This window comes from Mesoplodon bidens (genome assembly GCF_964165515.1).
Source record: "Mesoplodon bidens genome assembly, chromosome: 7".
NCBI classification, from domain to species: Eukaryota; Metazoa; Chordata; class Mammalia; order Artiodactyla; family Ziphiidae; genus Mesoplodon; species Mesoplodon bidens.
Genome location: NC_138164.1, coordinates 44,259,316 through 44,284,919, shown reverse-complemented (window position 1 = coordinate 44,284,919; position 25,604 = coordinate 44,259,316). Strand labels below are relative to the sequence as shown.

At 39.7% G+C, this 25,604-nt stretch overlaps 1 protein-coding gene across 1 annotated transcript in view; it reads left to right on the top strand.

The window, feature by feature from the left end:
* Window positions 1-25,604, top strand: part of NELL1 (neural EGFL like 1) — a gene marked incomplete at both ends in the record, with an annotated part of 833,612 nt that overhangs the window by 226,730 nt on the left and 581,278 nt on the right. The window lies entirely within an intron of this gene.

Genomic DNA, 25,604 nt, shown 5'->3' with positions numbered 1-25,604 from the left:
TACTAGCTTATACCCAATTGCCATCATCTTCACCTGCCAAGGGCAGAGTTTTTTTTCAGTTGTGTTGCCTAATGACTGATTCATGTGTTGCTAATTCCCAAACTCTACTAAAAGTCCCAGTGACAGATGGACTCATAACTTTGGCACATGGATTGGTATAGTAGGTTGGTGGCCTCAAGCATCAGTGACCCCCTTTTCTACTTTATAGAGCAGAGCAACTCCTCTGTCTTATGTGAACCCCTGTTTCCATGCTCAGCATGCTGGGGCAAGCATTGCATACTCCTGTTCCTTTAATATACCAGAGGATCAGGGATTAGTTCTGACCCTGGATTTACATGTACAGTGCCCTAAAATCTGAGCCCATCCATTTCTACAGTGCTCACTGGCTCTCTCCCATCAGTTTAGAGAAATTCTTATAGGCAAATTGATGGCTAGGCTGTTTTTCCGTCCTGGTTGGACCTAATTATTCCTGTCGTCTTTACTAGTATATTGAATCTTGGTGTTCTGTTAATTAGGAAGGTAGATGTCTTGACTGGAATAAATGCTGCAAAATCTTGGTCACTCTCCTGCTGATTTGGTTCTCAAGTGGGCCAGGTATTGTCAAGGTAAAGACAGTTGACGACAATAAATTCCTTTGCATTCTTCTGTTTTGTGTTGTTGATCCCTGCTTAACTTTTTGGTTTTGACTAAAGACCTCTTCAGTTGTTAAGGAAATGTTTCTAATTACTGTTAGTGTTCAGAACCTGGTAGGAAGCCTCTGTTTTTCATTTCTTCTGGAAGACTTTCTTTATTACTGCTCTGGTTCTCATTAGCAATATAAGTCTAACTAATAGTTAACCCCCGACACACACACTTTTTTCTACACTTTTTTTTTCCTTTTGCTTACCTGTATAGATTTGAACTTGATTTGGGAGACATGCCACGTGGGAGGGTGAAGTTGCCCTTTAGTTGTGAACCTTTTCATCTATCCATTAACGTCATGTTACTTATTTGTCAGTTTTGAGGAAGAGGACTATTAATTTCAATACTTCACATTAACATTTATTTTTTATATCTTACCTTATGCTATTTTGTATTTTTTGTCAGAAAATTACTGTAATTTTAAAAATAAAAAATGTGAACATTTTCCTCTCCATTTAACATGAAAAAAATGCCACAAGCCAGGTAATGGTCTAAAAAATTTGTTTTCTTACCTTCTGCTATATGTGGGGAGAGACTATGAACAATTATAAAAATGATAGAAGGAACCTCAAAATAATTTGAATCTTGATTCTACTATTTGCAGGTGTTTTAGTTGTCTATTGGAAGCAGTACACCCACCATTCCTGGCTTCCCTTAGCTATTGAGACCTGGCAGAACCTGGGAGGAAATTGCTGGTACAAATGCTGTTTTGGGACTCTTTGATTTCCTCCTCATTTTTTGTTACATAGAATCAATTTTATGAGGTACCATTTGTGGTATTATGCCTACCCTTTGTGTGTGAGGCCTTATTTTATTGATTATGTTGAGCGATCTTAGGTCTGAATCCCTGTTTTCTTGAACATGCTTCTTAACTTGTTGTGTGCGCAGGGCCTTGGGTCAGTGTATACTGTGGTACCACCTTGAGTCATGGTAATGTCCTTGGGCTTTAGACATTTTTCTGTGATCATGGAGACATTCCACAATTCCAGAGGACATGTTCATAATGAGAAGGATAGCACTTAAGGAGAAATGACTAAACATTAGAGCCCATTTACAGTCTAAGAATAGAACTCAGGGACTAAAACAGGGGTGAAATACTGGGCATCTGAATGGGAGGCACTGAGAACCAAGTAGAGTTAATATCAACGTTTAGAGCAATCGCCCTCCTCTCTTTTCATTCAGCCATCTTCAGCACACTTGGGCTTTGGGCTTATTTTCCTGTGGTTGCGTGGTGGCTGCCATAGCCCCAGACATGATGTCCTCATACCAGCATCCCAAAGAAGGAAGGAAGGGGCAGGGGTTAAACATCTTCTGTGTGAGGTTCTGTGTTTTTTTTTTGTTTGTTTTTTTGTTTTTGTGATGATCATATGGTTTTTATTCTTCAGTTTGTTAATATGGTGTATGACATTGATTGATTTGCATATATTGAAGAATCCTTGCATCCCTGGGATAAATTCCACTTGATCATGGTGTATGATCCTTTTAATGTGTTTTTGGATTCTGTTTGCTAGTATTTTGTTGAGGATTTTTGCATCTATATTCATCAGTAATATTTGTCTGTAATTTTCTTTTTTTGTAGTATCTTTGTCTTCTTTTGGTATCAGGGTGATGGTGGCCTCGTAGAATGAGTTTGGGAGTGTTCCTTCCGCTGCAATTTTTTGGAAGAGTTTGAGAAGGATAGCTGTTAGCTCGTCTCTAAATGTTTGATAGAATTCACCTGTGAAGCCACCTGGTCCTGGACTTTTGTTTGTTGGAAGAATTTTAATCACAGTTTCAATTTCATTACTTGTGATTGGTCTGTTCATATTTTCTATTTCTTCCTTGTTCAGTCTTGGAAAGTTATACCTTTCTGAGAATTTGTCCATTTCTTCCAGGTTGTCCATTTTATTGGCATAGAGTTGCTTGTAGTAGTCTCTTAGGATGCTTTCTATTTCTGTGGTGTCTGTTTAACTTCTCCTTTTTCATTTCTAATTTTATTGATTTGAGTCCTCTCCCTCTTTTTCTTGATGAGTCTGGCTAATGGTTTATCAATTTTGTTTATCTTCTCAAAGAACCAGCTTTTAGTTTTATTGATCTTTGCTATTGTTTTCTTTGTTTCTATTTCATTTATTTCTGCTCTGATCTTTATGATTTCTTTTCTTCTACTAACTTTGGGTTTTGTTTGTTCTTTCTCTAGTTCCTTTAGGTGTAAGGTTAGATTGTTTGAGATTTTTCTTGTTTCTTGAGGTAGGCTTGTATAGCTATAAACTTCCCTCTTAGAACTACCTTTGCTGCATCCCATAGGTTTCGGATCATCGTGTTTTCATTGTCATTTGCCTCTGGGTATTTTTTGATTTCCTCTTTGATTTCTTCAGTGATTTCTTGGTTATTTAGTAATGTATTGTTTAGCCTCCATGTGTTTGTGTTTTTTCCATTTTTTCCCCTGTAATTCATTTCTAATCTCATAGCGTTGTGGTTAGAAAAGATGCTTGATATGATTTCAATTTTCTTAAATTTACTGAGGCTTGATTTGTACCCAAGATGTGATCTATCCTGGAGAATGTTCCATGTGCATTTGAGAAGAAAGTGTGATCTGCTGTTTTTGGATGGAATGTCCTATAAATATCAATGAAATCTATCTGGCCTATTGTGTCATTTAAAGCTTGTGTTTCCTTATTAATTTTCTGTCTGGATGATCTGTCCATTGGTATAAGCGAGGTGTTAGAATCCCCCACTATTACTGTGTTACTGTCAATTTCCTCTTTTATACCTGTTAGCATTTGCCTTATGTATTGAGGTGTTCCTATGTTGGGTGCATATATATTTATAATTGTTATATCTTGTTCTTGGATCCCTCGATCATTATGTAGTGTCTTTTCTTGTCTCCTGTAACATTCTTTATTTTAAAGTCTATTTTATCTGATATGAGTATTGCTAGTCCAGCTCTCTTTTGATTTCCATTTGCATGGAATATCTTTTTCCATCCCCTCACTTTCAGTCTGTATGTGTCCCTAGGTCTGAAGTGGGTCTCTTGTAGATAGCATGCATATGGGTCTTATTTTTGTATCCATTCAGTGAGCCTGTGTCTTCTGCTTGGAGCATTTAATCCATTCACATTTAAGGTAATTATCAATATGTATCTTCCTATTACCATTTTCTTAATTATTTTGTGTTTGTTATTGTAGGTCCTTTTCTTCTCGTGTTTCCCACTTAGAGAAGTACCTTTAGCATTTGTTGTAGAGCTGGTCTGATGGTGCTAAATTCTCATAGCTTTTGCTTGTCTGTAAAGCTTTTGATTTCTCTGTTGAATCTGAATGAGATCCTTGCCAGGTAGAGTAATCTTGGTTGTAGGTTCTTCCCTTTCATCACTTTAAATATATCATGCCACTCCCTTATGGCTTGTAGAATTTCTGCTGAGAAAGCAGCTGTTAACCTTATGGGAGTTCCCTTGTATGCTATTTGTCGTTTCTCCCTTGTTGCTTTTAATAATTTTTCTTTGTCTTTAATTTTTGCCAGTTTGATTATTCTGCGTCTCCGTGTGTTTCTCCTTGGGTTTATCCCGCCTGGGACTCTCTGCACTTCTTGGACTTGGGTAGCTATTTCCTTTCCCATGTTAGGGAAGCTTTTGACTATAATCTCTTCAAATATTTTCTCAGGACATTTCTCTCTCTCTTCTCCTTCTGGGACCCCTATAATGTGAATGATGGTGCATTTAATGTTGTCCCAGAGGTGTCTTAGGCTGTCTTCATTTTTTATTCTGTTCTGCAGCAGTGAATTCCACCATTCTGTCTTCCAGGTCACTTATCTGTTCTTCTGCCTCAGTTATTCTGCTGTTGATTCCTTCTAGTGTAGTTTTCATTTCAGTTATTGTATTGTTCATCTCTGTTTGTTTGTTCTTTAATTCTTCTAGGTTTTTGTTAAACATTCCTTACATCTTCTCGATCTTTGCCTCCATTCTTTTTGCAAGGTCCTGGATCATCTTCACTGTCATTATTGTGAATTCTTTTTCTGGAAGGTTGCTTATCTCCACTTCATTTAGTTGTTTTTCTGAGGTTTTATCTTGTTCCTTCATCTGGTACATAGTCCTCTGCCTTTTCACTTTGTCTATCTTTCTGTGCATGTGGTTTTCCTTCCACAGGCTGCAGAATTGTAGTTTTTCTTGCTTCTGCTGTCTGCCCTCTCAGGTTCTGTGTTTTTAAGTTTGAAGAAAGTCCTTCCTAGAAGGTCCCTTGTAACCTCCTTGCCTCTCTCTCCATGCAGAAGTCTTCTGCTTATTTTTCAGACCACATTACATCCTCTCCACCCTGAGACCAATGAAATGACTGTCATTGGTTTGGGCTAATTGTGTGCAATCCCCGGATTTGGAGTAGGGGGTTTGCCTTCCCATAGACTAAATGATCTTTGCCCTTTGTCTGAACTAATTAGAGTTGTAGCAATAGGAGGCAAGTGTATGGATGGTTTTGGGTGGGCAGAAAGCTATGTATACTACATTCTTTTATGGTAAAATTTAGCTTATGGCCATTTACCCAGCTCTGTCTTCAGAATTTTCCTCTGGGATGCTCACCACATGCCTGCCTGGGTACTAGAGACTCTCAGAGGCTGAGTTCATTGTTTCACTATATCATAGAGAGGAGTAGATAACTTATGAACTGCTTCAGGCAAGTTATTTTTTTACTCTGAGCAAGTGGAGTGAAAATGACCCATATTTCACAAACCACGATGAACAAGACTGGCTTGCAAATTAAAACAAAATGTTACACACATTGTCCAGGCTAACTTGAAAAACCTATTCAGGCTTTCAGTGGAAAAAGAAGCACAAAAGACTTTCAATTTTCTTAACTTCCTAAGGCAGTAGCAGAGATATAGTGTATTAAGGACTCCTACTCTGCAGAGACTGCTGTGGAAATTGCCATAGAGAAGATATCGGAACTCCTGGCCAATCAATAGAAGGTAAGAAGACCCTTTGTCAGCTATGATACAATTCACAGGAGTTCGTTTCATTTTGCCTCATCTGACTCGAGCAGGAACATTCCCCATTTTGAGAATTGCTGTAGTTGGACTTTGGTGTTTTATGAATCTGATCTACTGAGGCTTTTTTACCTTTGGGATGACATTTTCAATGGGTTGGTCTTAAATGGTTTCTGATTCATTAGCTTCAATTAGAGGTAGTGTCTGAGGAAAGTACAGCAGTTGGGGTCTATTTGTGATCTTCTTGAATTTGGAGTCTATATAGAGTCTCATAAACTTTTTCTTCCTGTAGTAAAAAGTTACGTTGAAGAATAAAGAACAATGTGATGCATATACATCATGCAATCTGCCAGGCATAGAGAGTACTACAAGTAGCATTAAATAATACCTCCTACTTACAGAGTGCTCTGAATTTTTCAAACTCCTTTTATATATATTGTACTCTTTGAGCCTTCAGTAAATCTCTGAGGAAGATGGTAACATTGGCCACATGAACTCCATTTTGCAAGTGCGGACAGAAAGACTCAGAGAAATGAAGTAAAGATAATACTCAACTCATTTCTCCTCCAGTGCTTTATGCCCTGACTTATGCTGCTCCCTTCCTCCCCATCCCCCACCCTGTTCCAGTGTGGTATTGTTCAAAATATTTGCTGTCTCCTTCATCTAATGAAATCTGAATGGATGTGAGATGTGTACCATTTCATAGTAGATCTAAGAGCTATTACAGGGTTCCACCTCTTTCTCATCAACCTCCATTGTTCCAGAGCAGGGCCTCTCCTTTAGCTAGGGTCCCAGAATGAAATCTACATAGAGCTGTGTGACAGCTGACAGGTGGTGAACATGTGGCATGAGTGAGAAATAATTGTGTAAATCACTGAAACTTTGGAGGGTGCAGTTAATCTGTTACCGTTGTGTGACTTAGCCTAAGCCTGTTGGTACACCTGCCTGAATTAGTTGACCCACATCTTGTAGTTTCAGAAGGATACCTCCAACTCATCGCTCATGACTGAAAGTAATTTTTTATGGAGCAAGCATTGAGAGTTACTAGAAAAAGTATGAATTGTATGGATCATTAATAGTCTGCTCTGTCCCTGCTGCCAGGTAATAGATATTATGCAGACCGCAAGTTGTAAATCAGTGCTTTATTATGGCCAATTCCAACGTGGGAAATTGGATTTCCCAATTAAGATGATGATGAGACCATGCAGGTCAAAAATTTAGCAAATTGTCTGGTATTTACTAGTGATTTAGTGGGTCACAACAGTTATCATCATCAACTTATATCAGTGTTTATGAGGATCTTTCTTGGAATTGGAAGAGTGTGTACTCATTGAGACCCGTACTTTGAGAAAGTGGGCTTCTCATGTCTGCATCTTTTGGGAGAATTGGAAGGTAGCAGGGGAGAGTGTTCTTAGATGGAAGGACCAGGTTTTATCAGTCCTACCAGGAGCATATTTTTAGCAGTGAGGTACCAAGTATAATAATTTATAAAGATGAAGTTATTCCTTCCTTGGAAAAACACAAGTGGAGCTGAATTCAAGGATGATATGTCGTGGAACAAAATGAGTTTTATTGGTTTGAATTTAATAATGTCATGTAACAAAACTACTGAGATGTCTGAAACACAGCAACTGATTAGCAAGGTGATTTATAACTCTTTTTGCATGACTGGCAATGATGACAAAAGGTCTGACCCTTAGAGTGTTAAGAGGCTGGGAAAGTGGCAGAAAGGTCAGAGTTCAAGTGAAAGAAGATACAGAAGAACTAAGGGAGTAGATATTTTTTGGATGCAGAGGCTAGAGTGAGTGCATTGCCATAGAAACAAGCCCCTGTGAATTCCTGATGAAGAGAATGCATGGGAAAATGGTGAGTATGCTTAGTTATACTTCTAATTCTCCAAGGATTAATCAGGTAACCCTTGTTTTGAAATTTTATAAAATGCACACGCCTCATGATCCACGTAGCCTAATTTATGCTCAAATCTGGGCTTCAGTCTCCTGCTTTGGACAGCACAGGGGTCAAAAGCCTCTTTTGGATTATTCATGTTAGTAAAACCTGAACTCTAAGCTCCTGCTCAAATTTATTTCCAGGGGTTCAGAATGTTTGAGATAAGAATACCTCGGGGTATCCTTTTTCTCCCCTTCTTATTTAGCCTGCATGACTAATGGAGAGATCTTCTGGTATTCAGATATCTGGCAACAATCTCACTGCCACCACCGCCCTCACCTCCCCCGTCAGCCTTCCCAGGACACAGAGGTCTCTAGCCATTGCTTTGCTTATGATAACCCACTTGCCACTTTCCTCCTAGCAGGAGATAGAGACGAGCTTTCTTCCTGCGCCTGGCTTTTCTTCGCCTCTGCTGCTTTATTCCTAAGGCTGCTTTACAAAAGCATCTACCCCTGCTCTCCCACCTACTTAAACTCTTGCCTCTTCTTAACGACATCCCCCCACCCCCATCCCTATAACTTTCTTTTTGGAATTAAAACAGCAAAAAATATAGCCTAAATCCAAACCTTGGTTATTGCACTTGGGTTGAACCACAGGGTTATTTTTTCAGCTCATTACTTAGGAAGGAGCCCCAGTCAAACCAACTGGGGCAGTGGTCAGGACCAAAGGTTAAAGTAGCACTTGTCTTTTTTGTTGTTTTGTTGTTGTTCTTGTTTTTCAATTTAACCATGTTTTGAAAGATCATTTATAAGATATCTGGAATTTTTAGTTATTTCTTCATGATAAAAATGTCCTGAGTGTTGATTAGTTTTCTAAGCCAGCACATAGAAGCCAAGCGAACTCATCATGTAGCTGAACTATTGCACTACAGAGCTCTCCTGAGTTCCAGGGTTCTGAGAACAGAGGACCATGTATCGGGTTCGTCAAAAGTTCTTTCGGGTTTTTCAGTAGAATGTTATGGAAAAAACCCAAGTGATCTTTTTGGCTAACCCAAACACTTTTCTCCCAATCTCAGTTAATGACACTTTCATCCATCCTGTTGCTGAGGTCACTAGGTGGAGAAGTCATCGTCAATTCCATGCTGCCTTCACCCACAACATCTGCTACATCAGGAAGTCTTGGTAGTTTTACTTGGAAAATGAGTCACGAATTGACCCATGTCTTGCCGCCTCTAGTCCAAACCTCCTTTATCTCATGGCTTGTGATTGCAGTGCTGACCACTCTTGGCCCCCATAATCCATTCTCCAAACATCGATCAGGGTGAGCTCTTAAAATGGTAAGTCAGGGGGCTTCCCTGGTGGCGCAGTGGTTAAGAGTCCGCCTGCCGATGCAGGGGACACGGGTTCGTGCCCCGGTCTGGGAGGATCCCACGTGCCGCGGAGCGGCTGGGCCCGTGAGCCATGGCCGCTGAGCCTGCGCGTCCGGAGCCTGTGCTCTGCAATGGGAGAGGCCACGTCAGTGAGAGGCCCGCGTACCGCAAAAAAAAAAAAAATGGTAAGTCATATTATGCCACTCTTCTGTTTAAAATCATCTGATGGCTTCCATGCATCTTAGAATAATGTCCAGGATTGGTCCTGTGTAAGGCACTGTGTGAACTGGACCCTGCCTACTCCTCTGTGTTTGTCTCGTACCACTCTTTCCTGTGTTCTCTCTTCTCCCATCAGGCTCTAACTCCTTGTATTCCTCCAATAGGCTTGTGCAATAGTTCTTACTTGGCCCTAGGATGCCCTTCACCTAGATCTTTGCAAATCCCCTTTCCAGTCATCATTTAAGTTGTAGCTCAAATGTCACTCTTTAGAAAGGTCTCCCCTAACTACCCTCACATAATTAGCCCTGCTCCTACCCTCAGCTCCTCTATATCATTTTCATTTTATTTAATTATTTTATTTTCTTCATAGCACTTTCTGAAATTGTTTTCTTGTTTGTGTTTTCCTGTTTAAAGGTTTATGATCTGACTTTTCCCTTTAGAATAAAAGCTGCAGGAAGGCAGTGATTTTATTTTATTCACTGTATCTCCAGCACTAGAAAAGTGTTTAGGATGTGATGGGTACACCAAACTGTTTAAAGAATAAATGAAGGAATGAAAGTCTCTCCCCACTTCGTGCCTTTCTGTATCTGACACTGCTTTCTTGAGTCCAATTTGTCTTGTTAGTGTTGATCAAGGGCTACCACTTAGAATCTGTATTTTGGGGGCTGATTCTGCTCTTTTTTTTGCTAATACCCCTGGCGCTGCCTGCTCACTTCATTCCATGTAAACTGCACTTCCATTATTTGCTATAGATTGACTTTCTTCACCACATAGCAAGAGAGAAATTGTAGCTCTTTCTTAATTTTGATAAGAAGAGCATCATTTAAAAAATTGTTTTAGTCAGTTGCTTATAGAAAAAGAAAACATTCTCTGGGATTCAACAAAATAGAAGCTTTTGTTTCTATTCATATAGGCTTTGAAATGGATGCTCCTGGTTGGCAGGTGGCTTTTCTCAAAGCTGTGATTCAGGGACCCAGGCTTCTTCTCTCTTTGGCTCTGTCATGTGCAACGTGGCTTCCAAGGTTTCCATGGTAGGGGAAAGGGAATGGAAGGTGATGGCCGGGAGGCTTTTATGGACCAGTCCTGGCCACATTCCACGTGTCTCAAACTTAGTGACTCACCTTACCTAACTGCAGGAGAGGCTGCTAAATGTTGTCCAGCTGTGTGCCTAGGAAGAAAAAGAATCTGTTTAGGTCAATAGTTTTCCAGTTTTGCCACAGTTACTAAGTGATTAAAAAAAATCTCTCCCATTAATTTTATGCCTCTTACTTTTTGTTTATTTCCTGAATCCCCCCAAATGTACCTCTGGTTTCAACTGATTGTAGGAAAACTTGCTCACTTGGAAACCAGACAGGATTTCACTATCTTGCTTCCCCTTTCTTGTTTGTGTTATCTCCAGACTTCCCCATGGCCCTCACTGTATCGCCTCATCTGCAATTGCTCTATCCCTGATACACCTCATGTCCCGATGTGACCCATCTCTTCTTCCTTCCAAACAAAATTTACAGCTTCTCATGTGCTACAGTTCTGAGGTTTATGCTAGGAGGAAAACAATTCATGAAACAAGTTTACACACATTTGTAAATGATTGATATCCATATAACATTCCCAGAGGTAAATGTATTCTTAAAAGAGGTGCCTGTTAATTAAGAAAACCCCCAAACTGTTAAATTTCAAGTAGCATAGCAAAAGAGAGTGAAAAATTAGTCACTTGAATGTGGGAGAGAGAGCTCTTGGCAGGAGAACTAAGCAGGTTGTCCGTGCCTCAGGGTTTGCCTTGGTAGTCAGCTATCCTCAAATATTCCTGCTTTGTAGAATTTTCCTTGACTCCATTTTTTTTTTTTTTTCTTGACAACTCCCAGGGCAGTGATATAGTGAAAGAACGTGAACTAAGGATACGGAGATCTTGAGTGATCCTAGCTCTACCCCTTACCAGCTGAGTGATCTTGGAAAGTCACCCAGTTCTTTTGTATTTTGAATTTCTCATGGTCCAAACAGGACTTTTAAACATCTGCTAAATAGTACTGGTTGCTGGTGCAGGTTAAATAAGGTGTTGAATGTGAAAGTATTCAATATTTTGTAAATGCTAGAGCAGTGTAGCTCTGTACTGTGACTTATTGATGATGATAATTACATAATTATACATTACATAATTATTCATCGTTATAGTAACAATAAATATTTTCATCTTTGGCAGTGCTTGGACTAGAACTTGGCCTTCAAGTATTTAGGGTTGAGATATACTTACACACACACATGCGTGTGCGCACACACACATACACACACACACAGATTATATATCTAACTGTGATGGTTAATTTTATGTGTTAATTTGGCTGTGCTAAGGGAAGGCCAGACAGCTGGTAAAACATTTGAGTGTGTCTATGGGGGTGTTTCTGGAAGAGATTAACATTTGACTTCCCTTACCAATATGGGCAGGAGTCATCTAATTCATTGAGGTCCCGGATAGCACAAAAGAAGGATTGATTCCTCCTTTCCCTTGAACTAGGACATCCATCCTTTTCTGCCCTGAGACAGTAGATCTCCTGGTTCTCAGGCCTTCAGACTCCAGGACTTATAACAGCAGCCTCCTGGTGTACATGTTTTTGGACCTGGACTCAGTTATACCACCCACTCTCCTGGTTCTCCAGTTTGTAGATGCCATATTGTGGGACAGCTAAACATCCATAACATAACATATGTGTTACAATGTCTGTATGAGGTATTGAGCCAATACCTATAATAAATCTCCTTTTATGTATAAATCTACATGAGAATGGAGATATGGCTGGTGGTCAGATGGTGAAAAGCATTGTAAGCATGCTAAGGAGTCTGAGTTTTATTCTGTAGGCCAGTGTACACCCATGTAGGATGCAGACATAACAGCAGGTGAGAAATTGGATCCATTGGGGTATGGAAAAAATATTAGAACTTTCATTTAAGTTTATTTTCATCTCATCCTTTAAATTTCTATTTTGGTATAAGTTTTATAATGTACATCATATATTAGTATAATAACACATATATGTATTTTATTAAATAAATATTTTCATATAGGAGGTACATGCCCCAAATTGGTATCAGTGAAGATACATGATTAAAAGCAGAGATCACCGCTGTAGGCCACAGAGAATTTAGTGGGGGATCTGAGGTGGGGAGGACATTATTGAATTGATACATTAGGAAAGTCAATCTCATAGCCACATGGAGGCAACACTGGCTGGGGAGATGCTGGGGGCAGAGAGCCAGGTTAGGTAACAGTGCTTCCGTAGTGGTGTCTTCATGGGTTCTCAGACTTGGCCACAGTGGATGCCGAGGAAATAAAGCATCATTAAATCAAAGAAATAAGCTTGTCTGGCCTTGCTTGGTATCTTTCCTCAAATCCTTGCATACATGTTCCATCTGATTCTTGACCATGACTTCCTTCTGAGATCTGGATGCTCCAGTGTCTGGCATTTTCCCAGGTGAATCTTCCTTGCTGTGCTCTTTGGTGAATGTATCAGAGGGGCTGGATGGTACACAGAGGCAAAGCCTGCAAGGATGGTCTTAGATTATTTTCCAATGATGTACTTTCACCTTTGACTTACTGTGCAGTAATTTAAGACTTCAGAGTGTCTCCTTGAAAGACATTATGCATATATTATGTTATGTACAGTCCTTAGCATTTTTATGTAGCAAAAAAGAAAAAAAAAACAATAGAAAAAAGAAAGGAAGGGGAAAAAAATCCCTGCTCACTTTCCAGGGACAAGTCAAAGTTTTAGAGCTTTAAATGGAAATGGGAATTTAGTAGACTTAAACATTTTTGGTTGTTTAAAAAATATACACCTCTTGTTCTCTTTGTTACAGAGGGGAGGCTGGCACACCATTGTAGAGCAATTATACTCCAATGGAGATGTTGAAAAAAGGAAAAAAAAAGAAAGTAAAACATTAAAAAATATATATAATATATATATATATAATATATATATATATAATATATATATATACCTCTTGGCTATCTCCAAGATGCCTAATATCTAGACAGGACTGAGAAGAATTCAAATCAGTGAGTTTTAATTGTGCCCTTGGTATTGTGGCTGGTATAATGCCTACTGTGGCTTCTGCTTTGTTATGAAGCTTGCCTGGGAAAACAAGAACTGTACACTCAGAATAATTAGGGAAGAATAGCAGGGGGATAATAGAAAGATTTGACTTAGATTAAGTGCAATTGAATTAGAAATCCTGGCTTTACCATTATTTTTGTGAACTTAAGCAGGGAACTCATTATTCTCCATTCCACTTTGTAAAATTAGTGTGCCAATTTTTACCTTATTAGTCTCTTTTAACAATTGTTATAGGAACTCAAGTGAGCAAAAAGGTCTAAGGTAGGATCTAGTACAAAATCGGATTTTAGTTAAATGTTACGTTTAAGTGTGATAAATGCTCAATTAGACATAATTCAGTCTTACAATCTGTGGTTCAGGATATGCATCAGTGAGTAGTAAGGAAGAGGCCATCTAATTCCTGGAACTAGCAGGAAAGGTGCCATAAGAGGGGGTTTTGCAAGGTTGGGATTGATTGGGAAGGTAAGTAGGGGGTGCTATGGGACATTCAAGCAGAGACATTAGGATGAGATTCAGTTAGTGAAACCAGTGGGAGGGTAAGAAGGAGATCAGTGTGAGAGTTGGGAGGAACAACATCTTTCAAGATCTGGAGGTACAAGAGAGCAAAGGCACACTTTGTTTGGAACCCAGGGTGGGAGATGGAGAGTGGTGAGTGCAGAGGGAGGCATCCTGTAAGCCTGTGAAGTTCAGGGTCCACACTGAACAATGGGAAGTTGCTGAAGGGTTTAAGAAAGATGTAATAAGATCTGATGTGTATTTTGAAAAAGCATTCTGGCTGCAGGGGGGGACGGAATATAACAGCAAGGCAGGGACTCCAGCTGTCAGTCTGTTGGAGCCATCTAGGCAAGGTGTCGTGGTGGACGTGGAGGTGGAAAAAAGGGCAGGAGGTGAAATTGGCAGGATTGGTTGATGGAGTGGATGTGAGGGGTAGATTGGATATTATCTGAAAAGTGGAATTAGGATCAGCTCTCTGGCTGCTTCATCTACAACACAGCAAACTCTAATGGCTGACTTAGTGGCTTCCTCCTTTGGGCTCTGATAGTATTTTATTCAGACTTGTATTAGAGTGCCTGTCACATAGGATGTTAATTACTTTTTTTTTTTTTTTTTTTTTCAGTACGCGGGCCTCTCACCGTTGTGGCCTCTCCCGTTGCGGAGCACAGGCTCCGGACGCACAGGCTCAGCGGCCATGGCTCACGGGCCCAGCCGCTCCGCGGCACGTGGGATCCTCCCAGATCGGGGCACGAACCCACGTCCCCTGCATCGGCAGGCGGACTCTCAACCACCGCGCCACCAGGGAAGCCCTACTTTTTTTTTTAAACAAAAAACTTTATTGCAGAAGTACACTTCAAAATTTGGATGGGGGGTAGAAGAGAAAAAGGGATGGTGAATGCTGAGGAAAATAAAAGAGGAAGAGCCCACCCCTCTTAATTACTTTTTAACATATTTTCTAGGTAAAGAGCTATTCAAACTTCAGGGCTATGTCTGACTCATCTTTGTATCCCCAAGACCCAGCCTAGGGCTGGAACATGCTAAATATACAGAGAATACTTTCTGAATGAACCGATGAATAAATGGAGTCATGATTCCGCATGAATAAACTTCAGGGCTCTATGGCGTCTTTCCGTGAAGGTGTTTAGCATCTCATAGAGAAATCTTGTTAATTTCTTTGCCAGTTTTAAAGTGGAAAAAGCGACCTTGACATGTGTTCCAACTGTAGCTTGCACATCTTTACAAGAGCCTTCCCCTCCTTTTATAGTATTGAAAAGATTTGCAGAAAGCTCAGTGCTAGCTAACAGCTTCTGAGGAGCTGCTGCAGAGATTCAGGGACTTCTTCCCATTCACTTCTGGCTGTTTATCACTTTTCTTGCTGCTGCTGAAATGCTGAACTTTGTCTTTTGTTGTTGACACCTGGCTCCTCAAAAATCTAATGGGAACTTTTCTGAGACAAACGAAAGGAATTTGGTGTAGCAGATAGATTAGAGTTTACCTGTCAATGCCTCCAGTATTGTGCGAACTTAGGTTTTGCAGTTGACTGACAAAGTAATTTATTCGTTTGGGGTTGGGAAGAAAGAAGGGAAATGAGCATTCAGAATTTAAGATTCATGGGGGCTGGAATTGTTGCTTGTTTTGTTCACTGCTGTATCCCTAGCACCTAGGACAGTGTCTGGAACAGAGTGGCTACTCAGTTAAGTATTTATTGAATAAGTGAATGATTGGTGGTGGGAAATGGTAACCTCTCAAGTATTTGATAGTTTTCCTTTGTCCAGAAAAGCTTAGCATTTGTGCTAGGCAGGTCTTTATACTTGTTATCTTATTTAATCCGAACTGTCTCTACTTGGTTAATAAAGAAACCCAACATCACACATCACTGCTCTGTAATAAATGACAAAGACAGGACTTAATCTAGGGTCCTCATGACACAAAAAGTAATGCATAGCCCGATGGCATGATCCAGAGGAAAAATAACCCCAGTTGATTCCTGTTATACTTTTTTTTAATTTGCCAAGACACATCTGACTAGGTGTCCATTTTCTCCAGTTCTAGTCTGTGCCAAATTTCTTACACAGAAGTAATATTATATTTCTGACACACCAGCACAGCATTTTGTGGTGGGCAGGGTAAACAGAGCATCCTTTCTCAATTGCAGACAAGCTGTGATAGATAGTGATTCTCAGGATGCTTGGGGATCTTTAGTTAGCTCTCCCTTCCTGGGCTACTCTTCTGCAAATCCATAGGAGACTGGGCAATTTCTCTCACATCCAGGTTTTATTGGTCTGGGGTGTAGGCAGTCAAAGGGAATCTGTTTAATGTGAAGTTTGAAATGCTTACATTTCAAAAAGATAAGTGGTTTCAGTACTTTTTCTGTTCCCAATATCTCAATATACTTCCACAAAGTGGATTTTTTTCCAAAGCCTTTTTGATGAGTTGCAACTCATTAGTAGCGAATGATTATCTACTATTATTCACTAATGCTATTCCCATAGGTGATCAAAATTAGGGGCTTCTTTGAGTATTCTTGGATATATCTCAGTGCATTGCCTGCCTTCTTCCCCAATCCATTGTTAAGAGCTGGGCCTCGCCTGAGGATGCAGTTGAAATCCACCACTTATTATGTAATTAGTTCTGGTATAACTTCAAAAGTAGACTTTTCTTGTTAGCGGTTATGAATATTATATTTGAAAGTGAAAAACTCAGTCTGAACACTATACACACACACACAGAGTGTTCAAGTTGTTTTTCTTCACTTTTGAACATAATATGTAATATATTTTAGTATAGATAATAAATGTCCACATACAGTAATTGGCCAAAGCACACTGGAATTTAACTGGTTACCTAGTGACAGCTGGGCAGTTTGGTTTCTACATCCCCACCCAGCTTTGTGGCTATCCACTGGTCACTGAGTATTGAACCCCTCTTGTTGAAGATCTGGAGGGATCATCCCAGTGTTGCAGTTGTGCTTACTGTAGCATTTGTAAAGTTTATTCCACTTGTCCTAAGAAGGGGGGGAAAAATGATTCCTTTGCTCATATATGTCTCAAACATGTTGCATACCAGAGATCAAAATTGTATTCAATGCTTTAAAAAGCCCTTAGAAAACTGTGTTTAACCTAGCATCTGTTCAACTTATCTGTACGTGAAATCATCTTAACACATGAAATCTCTTATCATTCCATGAAACTAGTGTTTTGTGGAACACATTTTGGAAAGTGGTCCTTAATGTGTTTTACTACCTAAATTATAGGCTCTACTAATGTTTACAAATCTGGGGATTCCCAGAAATTTCTGGATATTTATATTACAAATGTCAAGATTTCATATTATGACTCAGGTGAGTTGTAAAAGTTTAAGAAATCTTCTTTAATGTGAACTCCTACAAAATCTGTTTTTTCTCTTTAGGACTTTGTCTAACCTATGCATTACAAATCTATTTTTTTCAGAATAATAATTAAGAAAATGGTTCATCCTGTTCTTTTCCCTCATTTGGTAAAGTTTGGGTTTGATATTGCTGAATATGTGATCATTAAGTGTATGTATGAGTAGAATAAATATAACAAATATTTGTATAGTGCATTGTAGTTTATCAAGTGCTTTAATATATTTTATTTCCTTAATCTTCTATCAAATCCTGTACAATATGGATTGTCATTTTAAGACTATTTTATAGATGAGAAACCAGGATCCTCTCTTAAAACATACTCAAATTGCTTTTTGAATCCTTACTGGACACAAGGCACTCTTATTAGCATGGAGAGTAGACTCCAAGAGGTCAGGGTTTTTTGTCTGCTTCCTTCACTGCTAAGTTTCTACCATCAAGCCTCACCTGGAATGTAGAGGCTAATCTGTTGTAATGGTTGGGTGCATCAATGAACGAATAAATCGTAGTAATCATTGCTGCTAATATTTATTAATATATTTTATATAATTACTTTACGTGCTTTTTCATCTTTTTCATATTATACCCTAATAAAAATATTGATATTCTCATTTTACAGATGAGGACCTCAGGCTAGGAAAAGGCAGGTGGCTTGCCTGAGGTTACCCCATTAGTTAAGTAGTGGAGTTAGATCGCTTAGCTTCTATAATCCTAGTTCTTATCTCTGCAAGAGGGAATTGAGGCTCAGACGTTATAATTAAACCTGTATCTTTTTATACCTAAGCCAGCTGTTTTTATACAAAACCACATCATTACATCGAATTCAGCCCCATGGTAAACAAATAATGATGCTGCTGTTGCCACTGCTGCCAGTTACCATGTCTTCAGCATCTATTCAGTGACAGTCTGTGTGCTTAGCATCTTACATGCATTATTTCACTTAATTCTTACAACTCTACAAGCTAAGGTACTACGTTTATTTTCATAAAACCACAGCTTGGAGAGGATAAATGAGTTACCCAAGGTTACCCTGTTAATAAATGGTATGCCCGCAGCCCTAATCTCAGACTGTATTTGTCTCCATGACAAAAACACAAAACGACAACAGCGACAACAACAACAGCAAAAAACAGAAGAAACAATCAGAGAAACTCAGTGAGGTGTTTTATCTCTTTTTACTTTCTCTTCTTATAGTGGACCCCGGGAGCATAGTTTGGATCCCTTAGGTAGGAAACAGTTTGGGCAGTTTTTATTTCACAGTCCTAGACCACACAGCTAAGGAACGCCCTCCTGGATTTCCTAGATCCCTTTCCTAGTCTCTCCCAAATGGAGACCTTCACAGAAGAACCTAGATGAATAGCAGACCTGGACCTATCACCTTCCTGCTCTCATGCTGTCATCCCCTTCCTCCATCCTCCTCCTCCAAGACCCAGGAGTCCTCCCCTCGGCTTCCTTCCTTTCTCCTTAGGTTATCCTGCAAAATCAGCTCCTCTCGTTTAGCTGTCTGCTCCATTTCCCTTCTCTTTCTAATCCCACCAGTTTCCTCATTTTCTAATTATTATCCACATTATTGATGCTTAGTGCATAGTGTAATAGGACATTTTGTGTATAATGGCCACAGGTAGTTACACTTCAAAATGAATGAATGGGATTCGGCAGGCCCCTCCATCATATTTACTGGAGGAAGACAAAGGGTTTAAATTAACGGATTAATTGGAAGCCTCTTAGGTGCACTTAGTTACTGGTTGACTGAACCAAGTTCTTCTCTTAAAAGGTCAATGAGTTTTTCCATAATTTTTAGCTGCTCTGAGAAAGGAACGGTAAATCTTTCTGTTTACTTGCTTTATAAATCTTCCTTCAGCTCATTTAGTACAGGGCCGAGCATCGTAGATCCATGGCTTTCTTCTAGAAAAAGAAAAACAAGCCATGTTAACCTAAAAGGAAACCTGGTCTACTAAAACTATAAGAAACTGTAAATGTCAACTCTTCCTGACTGGAAGATATAAGAGAGTGTGTGTGTGTGTTTGTGTCCACACACACATACACATGTATATACATATATATGTTTTGAAGAGTCATACCATTGGGCCTGCTGGTATTATGTAAATAGCATATTTTACCATATTTTCCAAGGGAAAGAAATAATCTTTTTATTGAAATAATATCTGCTTTAACCCAGGCACCTTAGAGTTGGAAATAATAGAAAACATGGTCAAACTAGTTAATGATGTGCTTGGAGACTTGGAATTTTTGATTATCTGAGGGGAAATCTTGGGAATCCTTGTGTGCCCCTTTGTTGTTGAAAAATCTTTCAATTCCTGAATCCCTTTTCTGCCCTTGGAGTTCATGAGGCTGTGCTCCTTATTGATTTCTGCTTGGTGATTGAGGTTACCCACAAGGCCACCAGCTATTCTTGGGCATCAATTCTCAGCCTCTTCTTGTTTATCATGCTAGGTGTGTATGGTCAGGTTGAGGCTCATTGCCTCTAGTCATGTGTACATGGAAACACAACTTTGGAGGTGGTTTTTGTGCCCTATTGTTAGCATTTGGGTTTTTTCCTCCCAAAGTGGTACCCAGCAAAAGAAGAATGGGACCTTCTTAAAGTCAGAGAGGGTGTCTTATTCATTGATGCAACTCCAACACCTAGTACTGCTCATGGCACACTGGTTAGAAACTGTTTTTTCTAAGTATTTGATGACTTAAAATAGATGTGTTTGAATCACTAAGGCTTTAAGTATTTTGGATAGCTGACCTCTCTTCGTCCCTCCCTTTCTTTCTCTGAGCTTACTGAGCACTTCTTATTCTCAGATACGCTGCGGGCACTAAGACTACCAAGAAAAGAGATCAGCATCTCCTGACCTCCTGTCTCACATTAGACATTGGTTGCTTTTACACATGTCCTCTTATCTAATGGTCACAATACACTATACAGTAGATTTTATATTCCTCATTTTTAAAGATGAAGATATAAATTCCAGAAAGATTATAGCTAGGATCGACATTTAATTCAGCCTGTGTATACACATTCATTTATCCCTGGGGTTCCTGAATGCTGCTGAGCAGCAGAATCTCCTGGGAAGTTTGGTGAAGATTCAGTTTCTGGGGACCCTTCCTGGACCCAGAGTCCGTGCAGAATCTTTAGAGACCCTAACTGCTGAGAGGTTTATGATGTATCCCTCATAGATAAGTCATTATTTTTGAAAATAAAATTATAAAGTAGGTATAAAGAGGTCCTACAAAGTTCTTAACTTTTCTTGGGATGACTAATGTATAACTTAAGAAAGATTACATATCAGTTTATCTTTAAATTTCATACTCTTGCATGTACTCTCTCTCTTTTTCTTTTACTCCTTTTGCTTTCCTTGTGCCTTACCCCATAGTCTGACTATTGGATAACTCAGCAATTCCCAGACCATGGGATTCTGATGCACAACTGTGGAGCAGTTCACTCAATATTTTGGGTTCTATGCACTTCTAGGCACTAAACATTTGCCATGGGACATGTTCTGGCCAAGGAGTTTTAGGCCGAAGTCATGCGTGTTGCTTCCAAGCCAGAGTATTTAATTTCTGTGTAAGAACTTCCCAAACCCCTTGGCAACAGCAATCCCAGATAAGGGCAGTTTTGTTAGCCTAGATTCCTGAGTATTACAGTAATCTGCACCCACCTCCTCTGACCTGCACTGGACATGTAATGTGAGTTAAATTAAATTTTGTTGTCTTTAAGCTACTGAGATATGGGATCGTTTGTTATCCCAGCAAAACCTGTGGTAGCCATATGTGGAAACTACCATTCTATATTATACAAGACACTTGAAAGTGAGTTTTAAAGGCTGAGTAGTATTTTACCAGGCAGATAGGGAGGAAAAAGCATATCAGCCAGAGGAAATGCAGATGTATTTTGACACCTTTATTTATCAAATTCTTAATTTTTGTCATTTTAGAAGTGATTTTAGAGGATTGTGTAGAAGTTGAAAAAATAATTTTAGTAGGGACCATGAATTCTCAGCTGGGGATATCATAAGGTCCATCAAAGGCATTTGGGTATGACAGAAAATAGGCTGGAGAGAGGGCACGATGTGATGGTGAAATGCAGTTGAGTAGTTTATTATACCTAGAACATGAATTAAATGTGGGGAAGTGGTAGAAAATGAAGCAATTTAAGTTAATAGTGGCCTAGAATACAGCCACTATGGAAAACAGTATGGAGATGCCTCAAAAAATTAAAAATAGAACTACTGCATGACCTAGCAATTCCACTCCTAGGTATTTATCTGAAGAAAATAAAAACATTAATTTGAGAGGATATATGCATGGCTGTGTTCATTACAGCATTATTTACCATTGCTAAGATATGGAAGCAACCGAAATGTCCATCAGTGAATGAATGGATAAAGAAGATGTGGTGTAATATATATATACACACACACAATGGAATATTATTCAGCCATTTAAAAAGAATGAAATCTTGCTATTTGCAACAACACGGACCTTGAAGACATTATGCTAAGTGAAATAAGTCAGACAAAGATGAATACCATATGATCTCACTAATTTGTGGAATATTAACAAAAGAAGAAAGCAAGCTCATTGGTGGTTGCAGAGATGGTAGATGGGCAAAATGGGTGAAGGGAGTCAAAGGTACAAACTTGCAGTTATAAATTAAATATGTCATGGAGATGTAATGTACAGCATGGTGACTGTAGCTAACACTTGTATTGCATATTGTAAAGTTGCCAAGAAAGTAAATCTTTTTATTTTATTTTACTTTTTTTGTGGTACATGGGCCTCCCACTGTTGTGGCCTCTCCCGTTGTGGAGCACAGGCTCCGGACGTGCAGGCTCAACGGCCATGGCTCACGGGCCTAGCCGCTCCGCGGCATGTGGGATCTTCCTGGACTGGGGCATGAACCTGTGTCCCCTGCATCGGCAGGTGGACTCTCAACCACTGCGCCAACAGGGAAGCCCAAGAAAGTAAATCTTAAAAGTTCTCATTACCAGAAAAAAATTTTTTGTTAACTATATATGGTGATGGATGTTAGCTAGACTTATTGTGGTGATCATTTTGAAATACACACAAATGTTGAATTATGCTGTACATCTGAAACTAAAATAATGTTGTATTTTAATTGCACCTCAATTTTAAAAGTGTAAAGGAAACAAAACAAAATAACAACCAGTGCCTAGGAGGCATCCCTCTTCTTCTGAGCAGAGCAGTGCGACATTAGGCCTATTGTCTTAATTTTGCGAATAGTTGGCAAAAATCATCAGACCTTTGACAAACTCAATTAAGCTTAAGACGTTTGACTTGGCCCTATTCCTATTTCTCTCACCTCTGGTTTCCCTTGATAATAAGCTAAGCAAATGTAGGTATGTGTTAGATTCAGAGTTTCTAGCCAGAAAATTTCCCCCTGAAAAAGCAAGGAAATAAGAATCCAGTAATGATGTATAAGTGTGCTCGTTGTATGATTAGATTTCTTTGATATACAAATAGCAGAAATCCAAACCCAAAATGGCTTAAACAGAGAAAATTTATGGACTGAAATAACTGAAAGTAGCCTTCAGGCAAGGATGGATCCGGGGCTCAAACAATCTCACCAGGACTCTGTCTCTTTATCTCTGGCTTTTGTTGGTTTTATTTACAGGCAAATCTATTCTACTGCTACCCTCAGCTTCAAGCTTGCTTGCTAACTAGGTAATCCCGGTCATTTTAGCAAGAATCATAGAATTGAGTCTAATTAGTCTGGTTTAGGTCCAGTACTTGGCCCTGAACCACTCATGATATCCTTGAAGCTGTAACATACTGATTAGCCAGTCCTGGGGTACAGTCCTGTGCTTGGAAAGTGACAGCAAAAGTCATCTCTACTCAGTCTATGTGGAGAGGAGAGGTGGTTCCTTAAAGGAAACTCAAGGTGTTATATCAGAAGAAATGAGGGATAGATTTTGGGTAGGAAAAGATAATAGCTATCCTCTACTGTGATGTCTTTCAAGTTTGCTGATGAGGTTGCTGTAAAAATGATGGTATGGTTGATAATGATTACTCAGAGAAAGCCCTGAACTGAGGTTTAGGAGAACTGGATTTAAATCCCCATTTTCTACTCTCTGGCTATGTGATCCAATCTCTGTGTACCTTAGTTGCCTTACCTGTTGAGTGGATGAAATGATACTCTGCACGATGTTGCTATGCAGGCAGTAAGATAGGATATTGCCCACGTGGTATCTTTAGAGATTGTCCAGCCCCTTCATTCTGCAGGTGAAGAGGGTTAAATGACTTCATCAAGGTTGTATAGTCACTAAGGGCAGAATCAGAAGTGGAGTCTCTGTCTCTCAGTGTTAAAGCCAGGATTTTAGTAACAGTTGTGAAAGTGCTCTGGAAGATTTTAAAAATTATGTGTATGTGATTTGCTCTCTCTAAAAAGTTGTTTGTATGTGGAATTTTTGTTAATGAAATAATTTAAAAGACAGAGTTTACTACTTTAAAGGATTTCTATAGTTAATCATTTAGAATCTTCTTGTTATGTGAAAAAAACCTCCACCCAATTTACCTTTGTTTTGGTGAATATTATATATTTTTACATACCACCTTTACTTCGAGTAAGGTCAGATCTGCTAATTCTGTTATTTTAAGATGACATCTTTTTTTTTTTTTTTTTTTGCGGTACGTGAGCCTCTCACTGTTGTGGCTTCTCCCGTTGCGGAGCACAGGCTCCGGACGCGCAGGCTCAGCGGCCATGGCTCACGGGCCCAGCCGCTCCGCAGCATGTGGGATCTTCCCAGACCGGGGCACGAACCCGTATCCCCTGCATCGGCAGGCGGACTCTCAACCACTGCGCCACCAGGGAAGCCCTAAGATGACATCTTGATTTTCACTGTTTTTAGCATAATGTAGTGGGGAGAGAACAATCTTAGGCAGCAGAAAGACTTTGGCTCCAATTCTGCTTTAGCTCCTCTTAAGCTTTGTGACAGTGGCAAGTTATGGAGCTGCTGGTCTTCATCCTTTGTGGTGTGTATTATTGCCCACAGTAGCATTCGAAGCTATTCAATTCCCACCCCACCTGCACCTTCTTAAAACACATACTCTACTGTGGCGCAACATTCTGGAATTCTTGCTCCCTCTCGGCTCACTTCCATTCTTCAGCTGTTAAGCGATGGAGATGGAGCTCCACAAGGCTTGATCCTAGACATTGTCTCTGCTCACTCCCTGTTCCTTGTCACTGCCCCACCCATCTACATCAGTGCTTCGCTTAGCTCTGATGGATGATTGACTAACACCTTTCTACTGGACCCCCAGCCGAGACCTCTCATCTAAACTCCATGCCTTCGAGTCTAATTGCGTACTTGACAGCTACTTAGATGTCTCAAAGGCACCTCAAATGCAGTGTGGCCAAAACAGATGTCCCGTGTTCCTCTGGAACACCTGCTCTTCTCCTAGTATTTCCTCTATCTGTGAGTGATAGCACCAACCATCTTGTTACACAAGGCACAGATTTATGAGGCATCCTTAATGTTTTCCTTTCCTTCATCCCAGGATCAAATCCATCGTCAAGTTTGCTTGATTTTATCTCCTGAGTATCTTACCAGTCCATCCATTTCCATCCACATTCCCTGCCTCCCTTTAGTCGCAGCTTTCCTTGTGTCTTATCTCGACTGTGGCAGTGGCTTCTTAATTTCCTTCCATCTGGCTCTTTCCAGCGGGTTTTGCATGCTGTACAGAGAGCCACCCACCTTCTCAAAATGCAAAACTTATCAAGCCAGCCCCCTTGCCATAGTGCATGGATTCCCACTGCTTTAAGGAAAAAGATGCACCCTTATCATGGGCCCTAAGGCCCTTTAGGATCTCTCTTCTGGTCTCACTTTGCACCATGCTCCATCTTTCTATTCGCATGAGCATTCTCTCACTAACAATCTGTAGCATCCTTTCCCCATTCCTTGTAACTTCTCCTTTGTTATCTTCCACCTTTTCTTCAGATCTCAGATCAATTACTTCTCAGGTGACTTCACCATCAGGGTCAAATTTTCAATATACACTCTCTTAGGACCATATATATCTCCTTTTTATGTACCCTCACAATGCTAATTTTATGTTTGCATAATTTCTTGATTCTTCCAGTGATTTTGCCCTTGAACATTATATCCCTAGCACCTAAAAAAGTGTTGGACATATTAGGTGAGTAAAAAATATTCGACCCTCTTACTTTCACCCACTTTTTGTGAAAATGCATGACCTCTGAAGCCAGACAGATCTGAATTTATATACTGGGTTTGCTTCTTACTTGTTACCTGTCTTGAGTGAATGACTTGAGTTCTCTGGGTTCTCGGTTCCCTCGTCTGCAATGTGTGCTAGTAATTCTACTGTATACGTTGGAATCAGATGAGATAACATAGTAACCCACCCAGTAGGGGGCCTGATGCATGGTAGAAACTAAGAAAATGTTCATTCCCTTTCTTCTCCCCTCCAGCTCTCCTTAGAATATGATAGGTTATTTTTTACAAATGTCGTGATGCTCTTCTCTTTACATTTT